This window comes from Sinohyriopsis cumingii, chromosome 10 (assembly GCF_028554795.1).
Source record: "Sinohyriopsis cumingii isolate HCF-2022 chromosome 10, ASM2855479v2, whole genome shotgun sequence".
In the NCBI taxonomy this organism is placed as follows: Eukaryota; Metazoa; Mollusca; class Bivalvia; order Unionida; family Unionidae; genus Sinohyriopsis; species Sinohyriopsis cumingii.
Window position 1 is genome coordinate 97,663,104 of NC_142970.1, and position 18,869 is coordinate 97,681,972.

General features: G+C 36.5%; 8 non-coding genes across 8 annotated transcripts; all 8 read right to left on the reverse strand.

Annotated features, from left to right (window-relative positions):
* Positions 1 to 361: 361 nt before the first annotated feature.
* Trnae-uuc (transfer RNA glutamic acid (anticodon UUC)) lies at positions 362 to 433 on the reverse strand. Its single transcript has one exon. It is a non-coding gene; the product is annotated as a tRNA-Glu (tRNA).
* A 2,430-nt stretch (positions 434 to 2,863) lies between these two features.
* On the reverse strand, positions 2,864 to 2,935 carry Trnae-uuc (transfer RNA glutamic acid (anticodon UUC)). The gene has a single exon. It is a non-coding gene; the product is annotated as a tRNA-Glu (tRNA).
* A 2,356-nt stretch (positions 2,936 to 5,291) lies between these two features.
* On the reverse strand, positions 5,292 to 5,363 carry Trnae-uuc (transfer RNA glutamic acid (anticodon UUC)). The gene has a single exon. It is a non-coding gene; the product is annotated as a tRNA-Glu (tRNA).
* Positions 5,364 to 7,741: 2,378 nt separating this feature from the next.
* Positions 7,742 to 7,813, reverse strand: Trnae-uuc (transfer RNA glutamic acid (anticodon UUC)). The gene has a single exon. It is a non-coding gene; the product is annotated as a tRNA-Glu (tRNA).
* A 2,444-nt stretch (positions 7,814 to 10,257) lies between these two features.
* On the reverse strand, positions 10,258 to 10,329 carry Trnae-uuc (transfer RNA glutamic acid (anticodon UUC)). Its single transcript has one exon. It is a non-coding gene; the product is annotated as a tRNA-Glu (tRNA).
* A 2,405-nt stretch (positions 10,330 to 12,734) lies between these two features.
* Positions 12,735 to 12,806, reverse strand: Trnae-uuc (transfer RNA glutamic acid (anticodon UUC)). The gene has a single exon. It is a non-coding gene; the product is annotated as a tRNA-Glu (tRNA).
* A 2,347-nt stretch (positions 12,807 to 15,153) lies between these two features.
* Trnae-uuc (transfer RNA glutamic acid (anticodon UUC)) lies at positions 15,154 to 15,225 on the reverse strand. The gene has a single exon. It is a non-coding gene; the product is annotated as a tRNA-Glu (tRNA).
* A 2,412-nt stretch (positions 15,226 to 17,637) lies between these two features.
* Positions 17,638 to 17,709, reverse strand: Trnae-uuc (transfer RNA glutamic acid (anticodon UUC)). The gene has a single exon. It is a non-coding gene; the product is annotated as a tRNA-Glu (tRNA).
* Positions 17,710 to 18,869: the final 1,160 nt, after the last annotated feature.

The following is an 18,869-nucleotide window of genomic DNA, read 5'->3' on the forward strand; positions in this document are numbered from 1 at the left end:
GTCTAAAACCGATTTTTCAGTACATTGGATATTGCCTGATTAGAACGATACTTGTTAAGTGATTAGGACTCATCAAGTATGAAAAAAATCATAATTCCGGTACCCTATGCCAGTCCATAAAACGATTTATTTCTGTTGTAAAGTCGGACGATTGGTTGACTTGTTATGTCTAAATAAAAGTGTTCCATTTCAAATCTTGAATATTCATCGTTTATCTTGGGGAAAATTGGAACAGTACAAACAATGATAATAATTATAATATTAATATGTTTCTGATAATTTGTCCCGCTAGTCATCAACTCAGGTAATAGCACAACACCAAACGTCTTGAGAGCCGCATGGTTTCCTATAATAAAAAGTGTTCCGATGCCGGGGATCGAACCCGGGCCGCCTGGGTGAAAACCAGGAATCCTAACCACTAGACCACATCGGAGTCAATATACACGCTTCTTCCTAACAGGTACATAAATAAACTCTATAGTACCGCCTTGACGGTGCAAAAACCATCTAAAACTTATAACACTATGGGATTACTAAATGGATAATGGGCAATTTTATCAGAAATGGTCACTGTTTCCAAACAAATTTGCACTGAGGAGAAAAACAAAAATGACATCTATGAACATATCTTAAACATGAGAGAAATGCCAAAGGATGAGAAATAGCACTCAGTCATCATGAAATGGAGATACTACAATACCTGTGCAGAGGCTGGACGGGATATCTTGACCAATTATTCAATGCCCGCGAGTCAAAAGGTACTCTGTTGACTATATGTTATATAATCTTTGTACATGAACACACTGTATTATAATGCTTTACATCCAGTATAAAGATGATCCTACTAGCCGCAGTGAAGGAACTAATAAGCTGGTTCATTATTAGCAGGTGGATACAGTAGGATCAAAAAAATGTTTACAATCCATGACAACGCTTTCATCCAAATATATTTTAAGTGTATTGCTTTACTTCTTGGCTATGATTGAAAACGATATGAATTGTGACATATTACGTAGTCATGCGCTGTATGTGTGTGCATATATGTATGTATGTATGTATGTATGTATGTATGTATGTATGTATGTATGTATGTGTGTGTGTGTGTATGTATATATGTATGTATGTATGTATGTATGTATGTATGTATGTATGTATGTGTGTGTGTGTGTATGTATATATGTATGTATGTATGTATGCATGTGTGATTCTGTGTATGTATGTATGTATGTATGTATGTATGTATGCAGGCACATCCACCTACATATGTGCATTATCAGGACTGTTGAATAACCATATTAATATATAACAAATATTGTACCAGTGACATTAATCTCTACTTCCAGGCAAAAAGTTTCGATTAGTTTTAGAAATGTTAGCTATGGAAAATATGCAACTCTCCTGCAACACATTGAGGTGGCAGGGTCCAGTTTCGTAAATTGGCCCCTGGCAAATTTCTTAACTTAAGGCTATGGTGTGACTTTTTCAGCTATTATTGTTTAGTATTTATATATATGAATATATTTGTGAACTAGGAGTTTTGGGCTTGTGTTGTTCTTGAAATTGATGTCAGGCATGTACACCTTCCATAGTTACTCTGCAGTATGTTGATAGTGAAATACCAATAGTTGGCTAGGAAGAAGAGCTAACCTCCCATAGCAGTAGACACGTGGGTTCAATGCAACTAGAGTATCTCAAAAACGGCTTGGATGACAACTATTCTGAATTGCATCAAACTATTTAGTAGACAATGTTTTTCAAAATTTTCATCCAGGGAAAAGGCTTGCGCTTGCACTGTGAGCACCACATACTGTCAAAAATGGCATTTGGATGTGAAAAATGCAGGTATAAAATAGGGGTTGGGGTGCATAAACCTCTTCTGCTGTGAACTGCCATTGACTTCTCTGGTCAAGTGAATACTGTTCTTATGCTTTGTTTTAATATAGCTATCTAAAAATATGGACCTTTTTGACCTCACTTGTGTATTTGACTTTTTATGATTTTTTTATACTAGGTCGCTGATTGCTGCATTAAATTTGTACATAAAAACTGGACCTTGCCCCCCGAAGTCCGCGGCGGAAGCTGAAAGGTTTCTCTAGGGTTAATAACACCCTTGCACCGGTCCTGTCTAAATGATAATGTCAAGTGTTTCAGTCCTATTTCTTTCTGATATTTGTGAGTTCCAGCCATGTGTAATTCAGCCTTCTCCAATGCTTTGATAATCTCTCCGCCTTTCTCCTCCAGAACTGTATGGTCCATGAACTGTCTCTTCACTGTTCCTTGTCTAGATTGTGAAGATTGTTCACTTCCATTATAATTCATTGACTGCAAACAGTTTCCAGAAGTGGCTAAATTAGATGAACTTTCTGACGATGGTGTTGATTGATGATAGGGATGCTGATGATGAATATCTGACATCGATAGATTGAAAAATTACTTTGTAAAAGGAAAATAGCGCTACAATGTTTAATGTAGTCAATAATTTTGACGGATCTTCGATTTTCTGTCTAAAACCGATTTTTCAGTACATTGGATATTGCCTGATTAGAACGATACTTGTTAAGTGATTAGGACTCATCAAGTATGAAAAAAATCATAATTCCGGTACCCTATGCTAGTCCATAAAACGATTTATTTCTCTTGTAAAGTCGGACGATTGGTTGACTTGTTATGTCTAAATAAAAGTGTTCCATTTCAAATCTTGAATATTCATCGTTTATCCTGGGGAAAATTGGAACAGTACAAACAATGATAATAATAATAATATTAATATGTTTCTGATAATTTGTCCCGCTAGTCATCAACTCAGGTAATAGCACAACACCAAACGTCTTGAGTGCCGCATGGTTTCCTATAATAAAAAGTGTTCCGATGCCGGGGATCGAACCCGGGCCGCCTGGGTGAAAACCAGGAATCCTAACCACTAGACCACATCGGAGTCGATATACACGCTTCTTCCTAACAGGTACATAAATAAACTCTATAGTACCGCCTTGACGGTGCAAAAACCATCTAAAACTTATAACACTATGGGATTACTAAATGGATAATGGGCAATTTTATCAGAAATGGTCACTGTTTCCAAACAAATTTGCACTGAGGAGAAAAACAAAAATGACATCTATGAACATATCTTAAACATGAGAGAAATGCCAAAGGATGAGAAATAGCACTCAGTCATCATGAAATGGAGATACTACAATACCTGTGCAGAGGCTGGACGGGATATCTTGACCAATTATTCAATGCCCGCGAGTCAAAAGGTACTCTGTTGACTGTATGTTATATAATCATTGTACATGAACACACTGTATTATAATGCTTTACATCCAGTATAAAGATGATCCTACTAGCCGCAGTGAAGGAACTAATAAGCTGGTTCATTATTAGCAGGTGGATACAGTAGGATCAAAAAAATGTTTACAATCCATGACAACGCTTTCATCCAAATATATTTTAAGTGTATTGCTTTACTTCTTGGCTATGATTGAAAACGATATGAATTGTGACATATTACGTAGTCATGCGCTGTATGTGTGTGCATATATGTATGTATGTATGTATGTATGTATGTATGTATGTATGTATGTATGTATGTATGTGTGTGTGTGTATGTATATATGTATGTATGTATGCATGTGTGATTCTGTGTATGTATGTATGTATGTATGTATGCAGGCACATCCACCTACATATGTGCATTATCAGGACTGTTGAATAACCATATTAATATATAACAAATATTGTACCAGTGACATTAATCTCTACTTCCAGGCAAAAAGTTTTGATTAGTTTTAGAAATGTTAGCTATGGAAAATATGCAACTCTCCTGCAACACATTGAGGTGGCAGGGTCCAGTTTCGTAAATTGGCCCCTTGCAAATTTCTTAACTTAAGGCTATGGTGTGACTTTTTCAGCTATTATTGTTTAGTATTTATATATATGGATATATTTGTGAACTAGGAGTTTTGGGCTTGTGTTGTTCTTGAAATTGATGTCAGGCATGTACACCTTCCATAGTTACTCTGCAGTATGTTGATAGTGAAATACCAATAGTTGGCTAGGAAGAAGAGCTAACCTCCCATAGCAGTAGACACGTGGGTTCAATGCAACTAGAGTATCTCAAAAACGGCTTGGATGACAACTATTCTGAATTGCATCAAACTATTTAGTAGACAATGTTTTTCAAAATTTTCATCCAGGGAAAAGGCTTGCGCTTGCACTGTGAGCACCACATACTGTCAAAAATGGCATTTGGATGTGAAAACTGCAGGTATAAAATAGGGGTTGGGGTGCATAAACCTCTTCTGCTGTGAACTGCCATTGACTTCTCTGGTCAAGTGAATACTGTTCTTATGCTTTGTTTTAATATAGCTATCTAAAAATATGGACCTTTTTGACCTCACTTGTGTATTTGACTTTTTATGATTTTTTTATACTAGGTCGCTGATTGCTGCATTAAATTTGTACATAAAAACTGGACCTTGCCCCCCGAAGTCCGCGGCGGAAGCTGAAAGGTTTCTCTAGGGTTAATAACACCCTTGCACCGGTCCTGTCTAAATGATAATGTCAAGTGTTTCAGTCCTATTTCTTTCTGATATTTGTGAGTTCCAGCCATGTGTAATTCAGCCTTCTCCAATGCTTTGATAATCTCTCCGCCTTTCTCCTCCAGAACTGTATGGTCCATGAACTGTCTCTTCACTGTTCCTTGTCTAGATTGTGAAGATTGTTCACTTCCATTATAATTCATTGACTGCAAACAGTTTCCAGAAGTGGCTAAATTAGATGAACTTTCTGACGATGGTGTTGATTGATGATAGGGATGCTGATAATGAATATCTGACATCGATAGATTGAAAAATTACTTTGTAAAAGGAAAATAGCGCTACAATGTTTAATGTAGTCAATATTTTTGACGGTTCTTCGATTTTTTGTCTAAAACCGATTTTTCAGTACATTGGATATTGCCTGATTAGAACGATACTTGTTAAGTGATTAGGACTCATCAAGTATGAAAAAAATCATAATTCCGGTACCCTATGCCAGTCCATAAAACGATTTATTTCTGTTGTAAAGTCGGACGATTGGTTGACTTGTTATGTCTAAATAAAAGTGTTCCATTTCAAATCTTGAATATTCATCGTTTATCTTGGGGAAAATTGGAACAGTACAAACAATGATAATAATAATAATATTAATATGTTTCTGATAATTTGTCCCGCTAGTCTTCAACTCAGGTAATAGCACAACACCAAACGTCTTGAGAGCCGCAGGGTTTCCTATAATAAAAAGTGTTCCGATGCCGGGGATCGAACCCGGGCCGCCTGGGTGAAAACCAGGAATCCTAACCACTAGACCACATCGGAGTCGATATACACGCTTCTTCCTAACAGGTACATAAATAAACTCTATAGTACCGCCTTGACGGTGCAAAAACCATCTAAAACTTATAACACTATGGGATGACTAAATGGATAATGGGCAGTTTTATCAGAAATGGTCACTGTTTCCAAACAAATTTGCACTGAGGAGAAAAACAAAAATGACATCTATGAACATATCTTAAACATGAGAGAAATGCCAAAGGATGAGAAATAGCACTCAGTCATCATGAAATGGAGATACTACAATACCTATGCAGAGGTTGGACGGGATATCTTGACCAATTATTCAACGCCCGCGAGTCACAAGGTACTCTGTTGACTATATGTTATATAATCTTTGTACATGAACACACTGTATTATAATGCTTTACATCCAGTATAAAGATGATCCTACTAGTCGCAGTGATGGAACTAATAAGCTGGTTCATTATTAACAGGTGGATACAGTAGGAAAAAATAAATGTTTACAATCCTTGGCAACGCTTTCATCCAAATATATTTTAAATGTGTTGCTTTACTTCTTTTGAATGATTGAAAACGATATGAATTGTGACATATTACGTTGTCATGCGCTGTATGTGTGTGCATATATGTATGTATGTATGTATGTATGTATGTATGTATGTATGTATGTATGTATGTATGTATGTGTGTGTGTGTGTGTATGTATGTATGTATGTATGTATGATTGTGTGTATGTATGTATATATGTATGTATGTATGTATGTATGTATGCAGGCACATCCACCTATATATGTGCATTATCAGGACTGTTGAATAACCATATTAATATATAACAAATATTGTACCAGTGACATTAATCTCTACTTCCAGGCAAAAAGTTTTGATTAGTTTTAGAAATGTTAGCTATGGAAAATATGCAACTCTCCTGCAACACATTGAGGTGGCAGGGTCCAGTTTCGTAAATTGGCCCCTGGCAAATTTCTTAACTTAAGGCTATGGTGTGACTTTTTCAGCTATTATTGTTTAGTATTTATAGATATGGATATATTTGTGAACTAGGAGTTTTGGGTTTGTGTTGTTCTTGACATTGATGTCAGGCATGTACACCTTCCATAGTTGCTCTGCAGTATGTTGATAGTGAAATACCAATAGTTGGCTAGGAAGAAGAGCTAACCTCCCATAGCAGTAGACACGTGGGTTCAAGGCAACTAGAGTATCTCAAAAACGGCTTGCATGACAACTATTCTGAATTGCATCAAACTATTTAGTAGACAATGTTTTTACAAAATTTTCATCCAGGGAAAAGGCTTGCGCTTGCACTGTGAGCACCACATGCTGTCAAAAATGGCATTTGGATGTGAAAAATGCAGGTATAAAATAGGGGTTGGGGTGCATAAACCTCTTCTGCTGTGAACTGCCATTGACTTCTCTGGTCAAGTGAATACTGTTCTTATGCTTTGTTTTAATATAGCTATCTAAAAATATGGACCTTTTTGACCTCACTTGTGTATTTGACCTTTTTATGATTTTTTTATACTAGGTCGCTGATTGCTGCATTAAATTTGTACATAAAAACTGGACCTTGCCCCCCCCCCGAAGTCCGCGGCGGAAGCTGAAAGGTTTCTCTAGGGTTAATAACACCCTTGCACCGGTCGTGTCTAAATGATAATGTCAAGTGTTTCAGTCCTATTTCTTTCTGATATTTGTGAGTTCCAGCCATGTGTAATTCAGCCTTCTCCAATGCTTTGATAATCTCTCCGCCTTTCTCCTCCAGAACTGTATGGTCCATGAACTGTCTCTTCACTGTTCCTTGTCTAGATTGTGAAGATTGTTCACTTCCATTATAATTCATTGACTGCAAACAGTTTCCAGAAGTGGCTAAATTAGATGAACTTTCTGACGATGGTGTTGATTGATGATAGGGATGCTGATGATGAATATCTGACATCGATAGATTGAAAAATTACTTTGTAAAAGGAAAATAGCGCTACAATGTTTAATGTAGTCAATATTTTTGACGGTTCTTCGATTTTTTGTCTAAAACCGATTTTTCAGTACATTGGATATTGCCTGATTAGAACGATACTTGTTAAGTGATTAGGACTCATCAAGTATGAAAAAAATCATAATTCCGGTACCCTATGCCAGTCCATAAAACGATTTATTTCTGTTGTAAAGTCGGACGATTGGTTGACTTGTTATGTCTAAATAAAAGTGTTCCATTTCAAATCTTGAATATTCATCGTTTATCTTGGGGAAAATTGGAACAGTACAAACAATGATAATAATAATAATATTAATATGTTTCTGATAATTTGTCCCGCTAGTCTTCAACTCAGGTAATAGCACAACACCAAATGTCTTGAGAGCCGCAGGGTTTCCTATAATAAAAAGTGTTCCGATGCCGGGGATCGAACCCGGGCCGCCTGGGTGAAAACCAGGAATCCTAACCACTAGACCACATCGGAGTCGATATACACGCTTCTTCCTAACAGGTACATAAATAAACTCTATAGTACCGCCTTGACGGTGCAAAAACCATCTAAAACTTATAACACTATGGGATGACTAAATGGATAATGGGCAGTTTTATCAGAAATGGTCACTGTTTCCAAACAAATTTGCACTGAGGAGAAAAACAAAAATGACATCTATGAACATATCTTAAACATGAGAGAAATGCCAAAGGATGAGAAATAGCACTCAGTCATCATGAAATGGAGATACTACAATACCTGTGCAGAGGCTGGACGGGATATCTTGACCAATTATTCAATGCCCGCGAGTCAAAAGGTACTCTGTTGACTATATATTATATAATCTTTGTACATGAACACACTGTATTATAATGCTTTACATCCAGTATAAAGATGATCCTACTAGCCGCAGTGAAGGAACTAATAAGCTGGTTCATTATTAGCAGGTGGATACAGTAGGATCAAAAAAATGTTTACAATCCATGACAACGCTTTCATCCAAATATATTTTAAGTGTATTGCTTTACTTCTTGGCTATGATTGAAAACGATATGAATTGTGACATATTACGTAGTCATGCGCTGTATGTGTGTGCATATATGTATGTATGTATGTATGTATGTATGTATGTATGTATGTACGTATGTGTGTGTGTGTGTATGTATATATATATGTATGTATGTATGTATGTATGTATGTGTGTGTGTGTATGTATATATGTATGTATGTATGTATGTATGTATGTATGTATGTATGTATGTATGTATGTATGTATGCATGTGTGATTCTGTGTATGTATGTATGTATGTATGTATGCAGGCACATCCACCTACATATGTGCATTATCAGGACTGTTGAATAACCATATTAATATATAACAAATATTGTACCAGTGACATTAATATCTACTTCGAGGCAAAAAGTTTTGATTAGTTTTAGAAATGTTAGCTATGGAAAATATGCAACTCTCCTGCAACACATTGAGGTGGCAGGGTCCAGTTTCGTAAATTGGCCCCTGGCAAATTTCTTAACTTAAGGCTATGGTGTGACTTTTTCAGCTATTATTGTTTAGTATTTATATATATGAATATATTTGTGAACTAGGAGTTTTGGGCTTGTGTTGTTCTTGAAATTGATGTCAGGCATGTACACCTTCCATAGTTACTCTGCAGTATGTTGATAGTGAAATACCAATAGTTGGCTAGGAAGAAGAGCTAACCTCCCATAGCAGTAGACACGTGGGTTCAAGGCAACTAGAGTATCTCAAAAACGGCTTGCATAACAACTATTCTGAATTGCATCAAACTATTTAGTAGACAATGTTTTTCAAAATTTTCATCCAGGGAAAAGGCTTGCGCTTGCACTGTGAGCACCACATACTGTCAAAAATGGCGTTTGGATGTGAAAACTGCAGGTATAAAATAGGGGTTGGGGTGCATAAACCTCTTCTGCTGTGAACTGCCATTGACTTCTCTGGTCAAGTGAATACTGTTCTTATGCTTTGTTTTAATATAGCTATCTAAAAATATGGACCTTTTTGACCTCACTTGTGTATTTGACTTTTTATGATTTTTTTATACTAGGTCGCTGATTGCTGCATTAAATTTGTACATAAAAACTGGACCTTGCCCCCAGAAGTCCGCGGCGGAAGCTGAAAGGTTTCTCTAGGGTTAATAACACCCTTGCACCGGTCCTGTCTAAATGATAATGTCAAGTGTTTCAGTCCTATTTCTTTCTGATATTTGTGAGTTCCAGCCATGTGTAATTCAGCCTTCTCCAATGCTTTGATAATCTCTCCGCCTTTCTCCTCCAGAACTGTATGGTCCATGAACTGTCTCTTCACTGTTCCTTGTCTAGATTGTGAAGATTGTTCACTTCCATTATAATTCATTGACTGCAAACAGTTTCCAGAAGTGGCTAAATTAGATGAACTTTCTGACGATGGTGTTGATTGATGATAGGGATGCTGATGATGAATATCTGACATCGATAGATTGAAAAATTACTTTGTAAAAGGAAAATAGCGCTACAATGTTTAATGTAGTCAATAATTTTGACGGATCTTCGATTTTCTGTCTAAAACCGATTTTTCAGTACATTGGATATTGCCTGATTAGAACGATACTTGTTAAGTGATTAGGACTCATCAAGTATGAAAAAAATCATAATTCCGGTACCCTATGCCAGTCCATAAAACGATTTATTTCTGTTGTAAAGTCGGACGATTGGTTGACTTGTTATGTCTAAATAAAAGTGTTCCATTTCAAATCTTGAATATTCATCGTTTATCTTGGGGAAAATTGGAACAGTACAAACAATGATAATAATAATAATATTAATATGTTTCTGATAATTTGTCCCGCTAGTCTTCAACTCAGGTAATAGCACAACACCAAACGTCTTGAGAGCCGCAGGGTTTCCTATAATAAAAAGTGTTCCGATGCCGGGGATCGAACCCGGGCCGCCTGGGTGAAAACCAGGAATCCTAACCACTAGACCACATCGGAGTCGATATACACGCTTCTTCCTAACAGGTACATAAATAAACTCTATAGTACCGCCTTGACGGTGCAAAAACCATCTAAAACTTATAACACTATGGGATGACTAAATGGATAATGGGCAGTTTTATCAGAAATGGTCACTGTTTCCAAACAAATTTGCACTGAGGAGAAAAACAAAAATGACATCTATGAACATATCTTAAACATGAGAGAAATGCCAAAGGATGAGAAATAGCACTCAGTCATCATGAAATGGAGATACTACAATACCTATGCAGAGGTTGGACGGGATATCTTGACCAATTATTCAACGCCCGCGAGTCACAAGGTACTCTGTTGACTATATGTTATATAATCTTTGTACATGAACACACTGTATTATAATGCTTTACATCCAGTATAAAGATGATCCTACTAGTCGCAGTGATGGAACTAATAAGCTGGTTCATTATTAACAGGTGGATACAGTAGGAAAAAATAAATGTTTACAATCCTTGGCAACGCTTTCATCCAAATATATTTTAAATGTGTTGCTTTACTTCTTTTGAATGATTGAAAACGATATGAATTGTGACATATTACGTTGTCATGCGCTGTATGTGTGTGCATATATGTATGTATGTATGTATGTATGTATGTATGTATGTATGTATGTATGTATGTATGTATGTATGTATGTATGTATGTGTGTGTGTGTGTGTATGTATGTATGTATGTATGTATGTATGTATGATTGTGTGTATGTATGTATATATGTATGTATGTATGTATGTTTGTATGTATGCAGGCACATCCACCTATATATGTGCATTATCAGGACTGTTGAATAACCATATTAATATATAACAAATATTGTACCAGTGACATTAATCTCTACTTCCAGGCAAAAAGTTTTGATTAGTTTTAGAAATGTTAGCTATGGAAAATATGCAACTCTCCTGCAACACATTGAGGTGGCAGGGTCCAGTTTCGTAAATTGGCCCCTGGCAAATTTCTTAACTTAAGGCTATGGTGTGACTTTTTCAGCTATTATTGTTTAGTATTTATAGATATGGATATATTTGTGAACTAGGAGTTTTGGGCTTGTGTTGTTCTTGACATTGATGTCAGGCATGTACACCTTCCATAGTTGCTCTGCAGTATGTTGATAGTGAAATACCAATAGTTGGCTAGGAAGAAGAGCTAACCTCCCATAGCAGTAGACACGTGGGTTCAAGGCAACTAGAGTATCTCAAAAACGGCTTGCATGACAACTATTCTGAATTGCATCAAACTATTTAGTAGACAATGTTTTTCAAAATTTTCATCCAGGGAAAAGGCTTGCGCTTGCACTGTGAGCACCACACGCTGTCAAAAATGGCATTTGGATGTGAAAAATGCAGGTATAAAATAGGGGTTGGGGTGCATAAACCTCTTCTGCTGTGAACTGCCATTGACTTCTCTGGTCAAGTGAATACTGTTCTTATGCTTTGTTTTAATATAGCTATCTAAAAATATGGACCTTTTTGACCTCACTTGTGTATATGACCTTTTTATGATTTTTTTATACTAGGTCGCTGATTGCTGCATTAAATTTGTACATAAAAACTGGACCTTGCCCCCCCCCCGAAGTCCGCGGCGGAAGCTGAAAGGTTTCTCTAGGGTTAATAACACCCTTGCACCGGTCCTGTCTAAATGATAATGTCAAGTGTTTCAGTCCTATTTCTTTCTGATATTTGTGAGTTCCAGCCATGTGTAATTCAGCCTTCTCCAATGCTTTGATAATCTCTCCGCCTTTCTCCTCCAGAACTGTATGGTCCATGAACTGTCTCTTCACTGTTCCTTGTCTAGATTGTGAAGATTGTTCACTTCCATTATAATTCATTGACTGCAAACAGTTTCCAGAAGTGGCTAAATTAGATGAACTTTCTGACGATGGTGTTGATTGATGATAGGGATGCTGATGATGAATATCTGACATCGATAGATTGAAAAATTACTTTGTAAAAGGAAAATAGCGCTACAATGTTTAATGTAGTCAATATTTTTGACGGTTCTTCGATTTTTTGTCTAAAACCGATTTTTCAGTACATTGGATATTGCCTGATTAGAACGATACTTGTTAAGTGATTAGGACTCATCAAGTATGAAAAAAATCATAATTCCGGTACCCTATGCCAGTCCATAAAACGATTTATTTCTGTTGTAAAGTCGGACGATTGGTTGACTTGTTATGTCTAAATAAAAGTGTTCCATTTCAAATCTTGAATATTCATCGTTTATCTTGGGGAAAATTGGAACAGTACAAACAATGATAATAATAATAATATTAATATGTTTCTGATAATTTGTCCCGCTAGTCTTCAACTCAGGTAATAGCACAACACCAAACGTCTTGAGAGCCGCAGGGTTTCCTATAATAAAAAGTGTTCCGATGCCGGGGATCGAACCCGGGCCGCCTGGGTGAAAACCAGGAATCCTAACCACTAGACCACATCGGAGTCGATATACACGCTTCTTCCTAACAGGTACATAAATAAACTCAATAGTACCGCCTTGACGGTGCAAAAACCATCTAAAACTTATAACACTATGGGATGACTAAATGGATAATGGGCAGTTTTATCAGAAATGGTCACTGTTTCCAAACAAATTTGCACTGAGGAGAAAAACAAAAATGACATCTATGAACATATCTTAAACATGAGAGAAATGCCAAAGGATGAGAAATAGCACTCAGTCATCATGAAATGGAGATACTACAATACCTGTGCAGAGGTTGGACGGGATATCTTGACCAATTATTCAACGCCCGCGAGTCAAAAGGTACTCTGTTGACTATATGTTATATAATCTTTGTACATGAACACACTGTATTATAATGCTTTACATCCAGTATAAAGATGATCCTACTAGTCGCAGTGATGGAACTAATAAGCTGGTTCATTATTAACAGGTGGATACAGTAGGAAAAAATAAATGTTTACAATCCTTGGCAACGCTTTCATCCAAATATATTTTAAATGTGTTGCTTTACTTCTTTTCAATGATTGAAAACGATATGAATTGTGACATATTACGTTGTCATGCGCTGTATGTGTGTGCATATATGTATGTATGTATGTATGTATGTATGTGTGTGTGTGTGTGTGTATGTATGTATGTATGTATGTATGATTGTGTGTATGTATGTATATATGTATGTATGTATGTATGTATGTATGCAGGCACATCCACCTATATATGTGCATTATCAGGACTGTTGAATAACCATATTAATATATAACAAATATTGTACCAGTGACATTAATCTCTACTTCCAGGCAAAAAGTTTTGATTAGTTTTAGAAATGTTAGCTATGGAAAATATGCAACTCTCCTGCAACACATTGAGGTGGCAGGGTCCAGTTTCGTAAATTGGCCCCTGGCAAATTTCTTAACTTAAGGCTATGGTGTGACTTTTTCAGCTATTATTGTTTAGTATTTATAGATATGGATATATTTGTGAACTAGGAGTTTTGGGCTTGTGTTGTTCTTGACATTGATGTCAGGCATGTACACCTTCCATAGTTGCTCTGCAGTATGTTGATAGTGAAATACCAATAGTTGGCTAGGAAGAAGAGCTAACCTCCCATAGCAGTAGACACGTGGGTTCAAGGCAACTAGAGTATCTCAAAAACGGCTTGCATGACAACTATTCTGAATTGCATCAAACTATTTAGTAGACAATGTTTTTACAAAATTTTCATCCAGGGAAAAGGCTTGCGCTTGCACTGTGAGCACCACATGCTGTCAAAAATGGCATTTGGATGTGAAAAATGCAGGTATAAAATAGGGGTTGGGGTGCATAAACCTCTTCTGCTGTGAACTGCCATTGACTTCTCTGGTCAAGTGAATACTGTTCTTATGCTTTGTTTTAATATAGCTATCTAAAAATATGGACCTTTTTGACCTCACTTGTGTATTTGACCTTTTTATGATTTTTTTATACTAGGTCGCTGATTGCTGCATTAAATTTGTACATAAAAACTGGACCTTGCCCCCCCCCGAAGTCCGCGGCGGAAGCTGAAAGGTTTCTCTAGGGTTAATAACACCCTTGCACCGGTCGTGTCTAAATGATAATGTCAAGTGTTTCAGTCCTATTTCTTTCTGATATTTGTGAGTTCCAGCCATGTGTAATTCAGCCTTCTCCAATGCTTTGATAATCTCTCCGCCTTTCTCCTCCAGAACTGTATGGTCCATGAACTGTCTCTTCACTGTTCCTTGTCTAGATTGTGAAGATTGTTCACTTCCATTATAATTCATTGACTGCAAACAGTTTCCAGAAGTGGCTAAATTAGATGAACTTTCTGACGATGGTGTTGATTGATGATAGGGATGCTGATGATGAATATCTGACATCGATAGATTGAAAAATTACTTTGTAAAAGGAAAATAGCGCTACAATGTTTAATGTAGTCAATATTTTTGACGGTTCTTCGATTTTTTGTCTAAAACCGATTTTTCAGTACATTGGATATTGCCTGATTAGAACGATACTTGTTAAGTGATTAGGACTCATCAAGTATGAAAAAAATCATAATTCCGGTACCCTATGCCAGTCCATAAAACGATTTATTTCTGTTGTAAAGTCGGACGATTGGTTGACTTGTTATGTCTAAATAAAAGTGTTCCATTTCAAATCTTGAATATTCATCGTTTATCTTGGGGAAAATTGGAACAGTACAAACAATGATAATAATAATAATATTAATATGTTTCTGATAATTTGTCCCGCTAGTCTTCAACTCAGGTAATAGCACAACACCAAATGTCTTGAGAGCCGCAGGGTTTCCTATAATAAAAAGTGTTCCGATGCCGGGGATCGAACCCGGGCCGCCTGGGTGAAAACCAGGAATCCTAACCACTAGACCACATCGGAGTCGATATACACGCTTCTTCCTAACAGGTACATAAATAAACTCTATAGTACCGCCTTGACGGTGCAAAAACCATCTAAAACTTATAACACTATGGGATGACTAAATGGATAATGGGCAGTTTTATCAGAAATGGTCACTGTTTCCAAACAAATTTGCACTGAGGAGAAAAACAAAAATGACATCTATGAACATATCTTAAACATGAGAGAAATGCCAAAGGATGAGAAATAGCACTCAGTCATCATGAAATGGAGATACTACAATACCTGTGCAGAGGCTGGACGGGATATCTTGACCAATTATTCAATGCCCGCGAGTCAAAAGGTACTCTGTTGACTATATATTATATAATCTTTGTACATGAACACACTGTATTATAATGCTTTACATCCAGTATAAAGATGATCCTACTAGCCGCAGTGAAGGAACTAATAAGCTGGTTCATTATTAGCAGGTGGATACAGTAGGATCAAAAAAATGTTTACAATCCATGACAACGCTTTCATCCAAATATATTTTAAGTGTATTGCTTTACTTCTTGGCTATGATTGAAAACGATATGAATTGTGACATATTACGTAGTCATGCGCTGTATGTGTGTGCATATATGTATGTATGTATGTATGTATGTATGTATGTATCTATGTACGTATGTGTGTGTGTGTGTATGTATATATATATGTATGTATGTATGTATGTATGTATGTGTGTGTGTGTATGTATATATGTATGTATGTATGTATGTATGTATGCATGTGTGATTCTGTGTATGTATGTATGTATGTATGTATGCAGGCACATCCACCTACATATGTGCATTATCAGGACTGTTGAATAACCATATTAATATATAACAAATATTGTACCAGTGACATTAATCTCTACTTCGAGGCAAAAAGTTTTGATTAGTTTTAGAAATGTTAGCTATGGAAAATATGCAACTCTCCTGCAACACATTGAGGTGGCAGGGTCCAGTTTCGTAAATTGGCCCCTGGCAAATTTCTTAACTTAAGGCTATGGTGTGACTTTTTCAGCTATTATTGTTTAGTATTTATATATATGAATATATTTGTGAACTAGGAGTTTTGGGCTTGTGTTGTTCTTGAAATTGATGTCAGGCATGTACACCTTCCATAGTTACTCTGCAGTATGTTGATAGTGAAATACCAATAGTTGGCTAGGAAGAAGAGCTAACCTCCCATAGCAGTAGACACGTGGGTTCAAGGCAACTAGAGTATCTCAAAAACGGCTTGCATAACAACTATTCTGAATTGCATCAAACTATTTAGTAGACAATGTTTTTCAAAATTTTCATCCAGGGAAAAGGCTTGCGCTTGCACTGTGAGCACCACATACTGTCAAAAATGGCGTTTGGATGTGAAAACTGCAGGTATAAAATAGGGGTTGGGGTGCATAAACCTCTTCTGCTGTGAACTGCCATTGACTTCTCTGGTCAAGTGAATACTGTTCTTATGCTTTGTTTTAATATAGCTATCTAAAAATATGGACCTTTTTGACCTCACTTGTGTATTTGACTTTTTATGATTTTTTTATACTAGGTCGCTGATTGCTGCATTAAATTTGTACATAAAAACTGGACCTTGCCCCCCGAAGTCCGCGGCGGAAGCTGAAAGGTTTCTCTAGGGTTAATAACACCCTTGCACCGGTCCTGTCTAAATGATAATGTCAAGTGTTTCAGTCCTATTTCTTTCTGATATTTGTGAGTTCCAGCCATGTGTAATTCAGCCTTCTCCAATGCTTTGATAATCTCTCCGCCTTTCTCCTCCAGAACTGTATGGTCCATGAACTGTCTCTTCACTGTTCCTTGTCTAGATTGTGAAGATTGTTCACTTCCATTATAATTCATTGACTGCAAACAGTTTCCAGAAGTGGCTAAATTAGATGAACTTTCTGACGATGGTGTTGATTGATGATAGGGATGCTGATGATGAATATCTGACATCGATAGATTGAAAAATTACTTTGTAAAAGGAAAATAGCGCTACAATGTTTAATGTAGTCAATAATTTTGACGGATCTTCGATTTTCTGTCTAAAACCGATTTTTCAGTACATTGGATATTGCCTGATTAGAACGATACTTGTTAAGTGATTAGGACTCATCAAGTATGAAAAAAATCATAATTCCGGTACCCTATGCTAGTCCATAAAACGATTTATTTCTCTTGTAAAGTCGGACGATTGGTTGACTTGTTATTTCTAAATAAAAGTGTTCCATTTCAAATCTTGAATATTCATCGTTTATCTTGGGGAAAATTGGAACAGTACAAACAATGATAATAATAATAATATTAATATGTTTCTGATAATTTGTCCCGCTAGTCATCAACTCAGGTAATAGCACAACACCAAACGTCTTGAGAGCCGCATGGTTTCCTATAATAAAAAGTGTTCCGATGCCGGGGATCGAACCCGGGCCGCCTGGGTGAAAACCAGGAATCCTAACCACTAGACCACATCGGAGTCAATATACACGCTTCTTCCTAACAGGTACATAAATAAACTCTATAGTACCGCCTTGACGGTGCAAAAACCATCTAAAACTTATAACACTATGGGATTACTAAATGGATAATGGGCAATTTTATCAGAAATGGTCACTGTTTCCAAACAAATTTGCAATGAGGAGAAAAACGAAAATGACATCTATGAACATATCTTAAACATGAGAGAAATGCCAAAGGATGAGAAATAGCACTCAGTCATCATGAAATGGAGATACTACAATACCTGTGCAGAGGCTGGACGGGATATCTTGACCAATTATTCAATGCCCGCGAGTCAAAAGGTACTCTGTTGACTATATGTTATATAATCTTTGTACATGAACACACTGTATTATAATGCTTTACATCCAGTATAAAGATGATCCTACTAGCCGCAGTGAAGGAACTAATAAGCTGGTTCATTATTAGCAAGTGGATACAGTAGGATCAAAAAAATGTTTACAATCCATGGCAACGCTTTCATCCAAATATATTTTAAGTGTATTGCTTTACTTCTTGGCTATGATTGAAAACGATATGAATTGTGACATATTACGTAGTCATGCGCTGTATGTGTGTGCATATATGTATGTATGTATGTATGTATGTATGTATGTATGTATGTATGTATGTATGTATGTATGTGTGTGTGTGTGTGTATGTATGTATGTATGTATGTATGTATGTATGATTGTGTGTATGTATGTATATATGTATGTATGTATGTATGTATGTATGTATGTATGCAGGCACATCCACCTATATATGTGCATTATCAGGACTGTTGAATAACCATATTAATATATAACAAATATTGTACCAGTGACATTAATCTCTACTTCCAGGCAAAAAGTTTTGATTAGTTTTAGAAATGTTAGCTATGGAAAATATGCAACTCTCCTGCAACACATTGAGGTGGCAGGGTCCAGTTTCGTAAATTGGCCCCTGGCAAATTTCTTAACTTAAGGCTATGGTGTGACTTTTTCAGCTATTATTGTTTAGTATTTATAGATATGGATATATTTGTGAACTAGGAGTTTTGGGCTTGTGTTGTTCTTGACATTGATGTCAGGCATGTACACCTTCCATAGTTGCTCTGCAGTATGTTGATAGTGAAATACCAATAGTTGGCTAGGA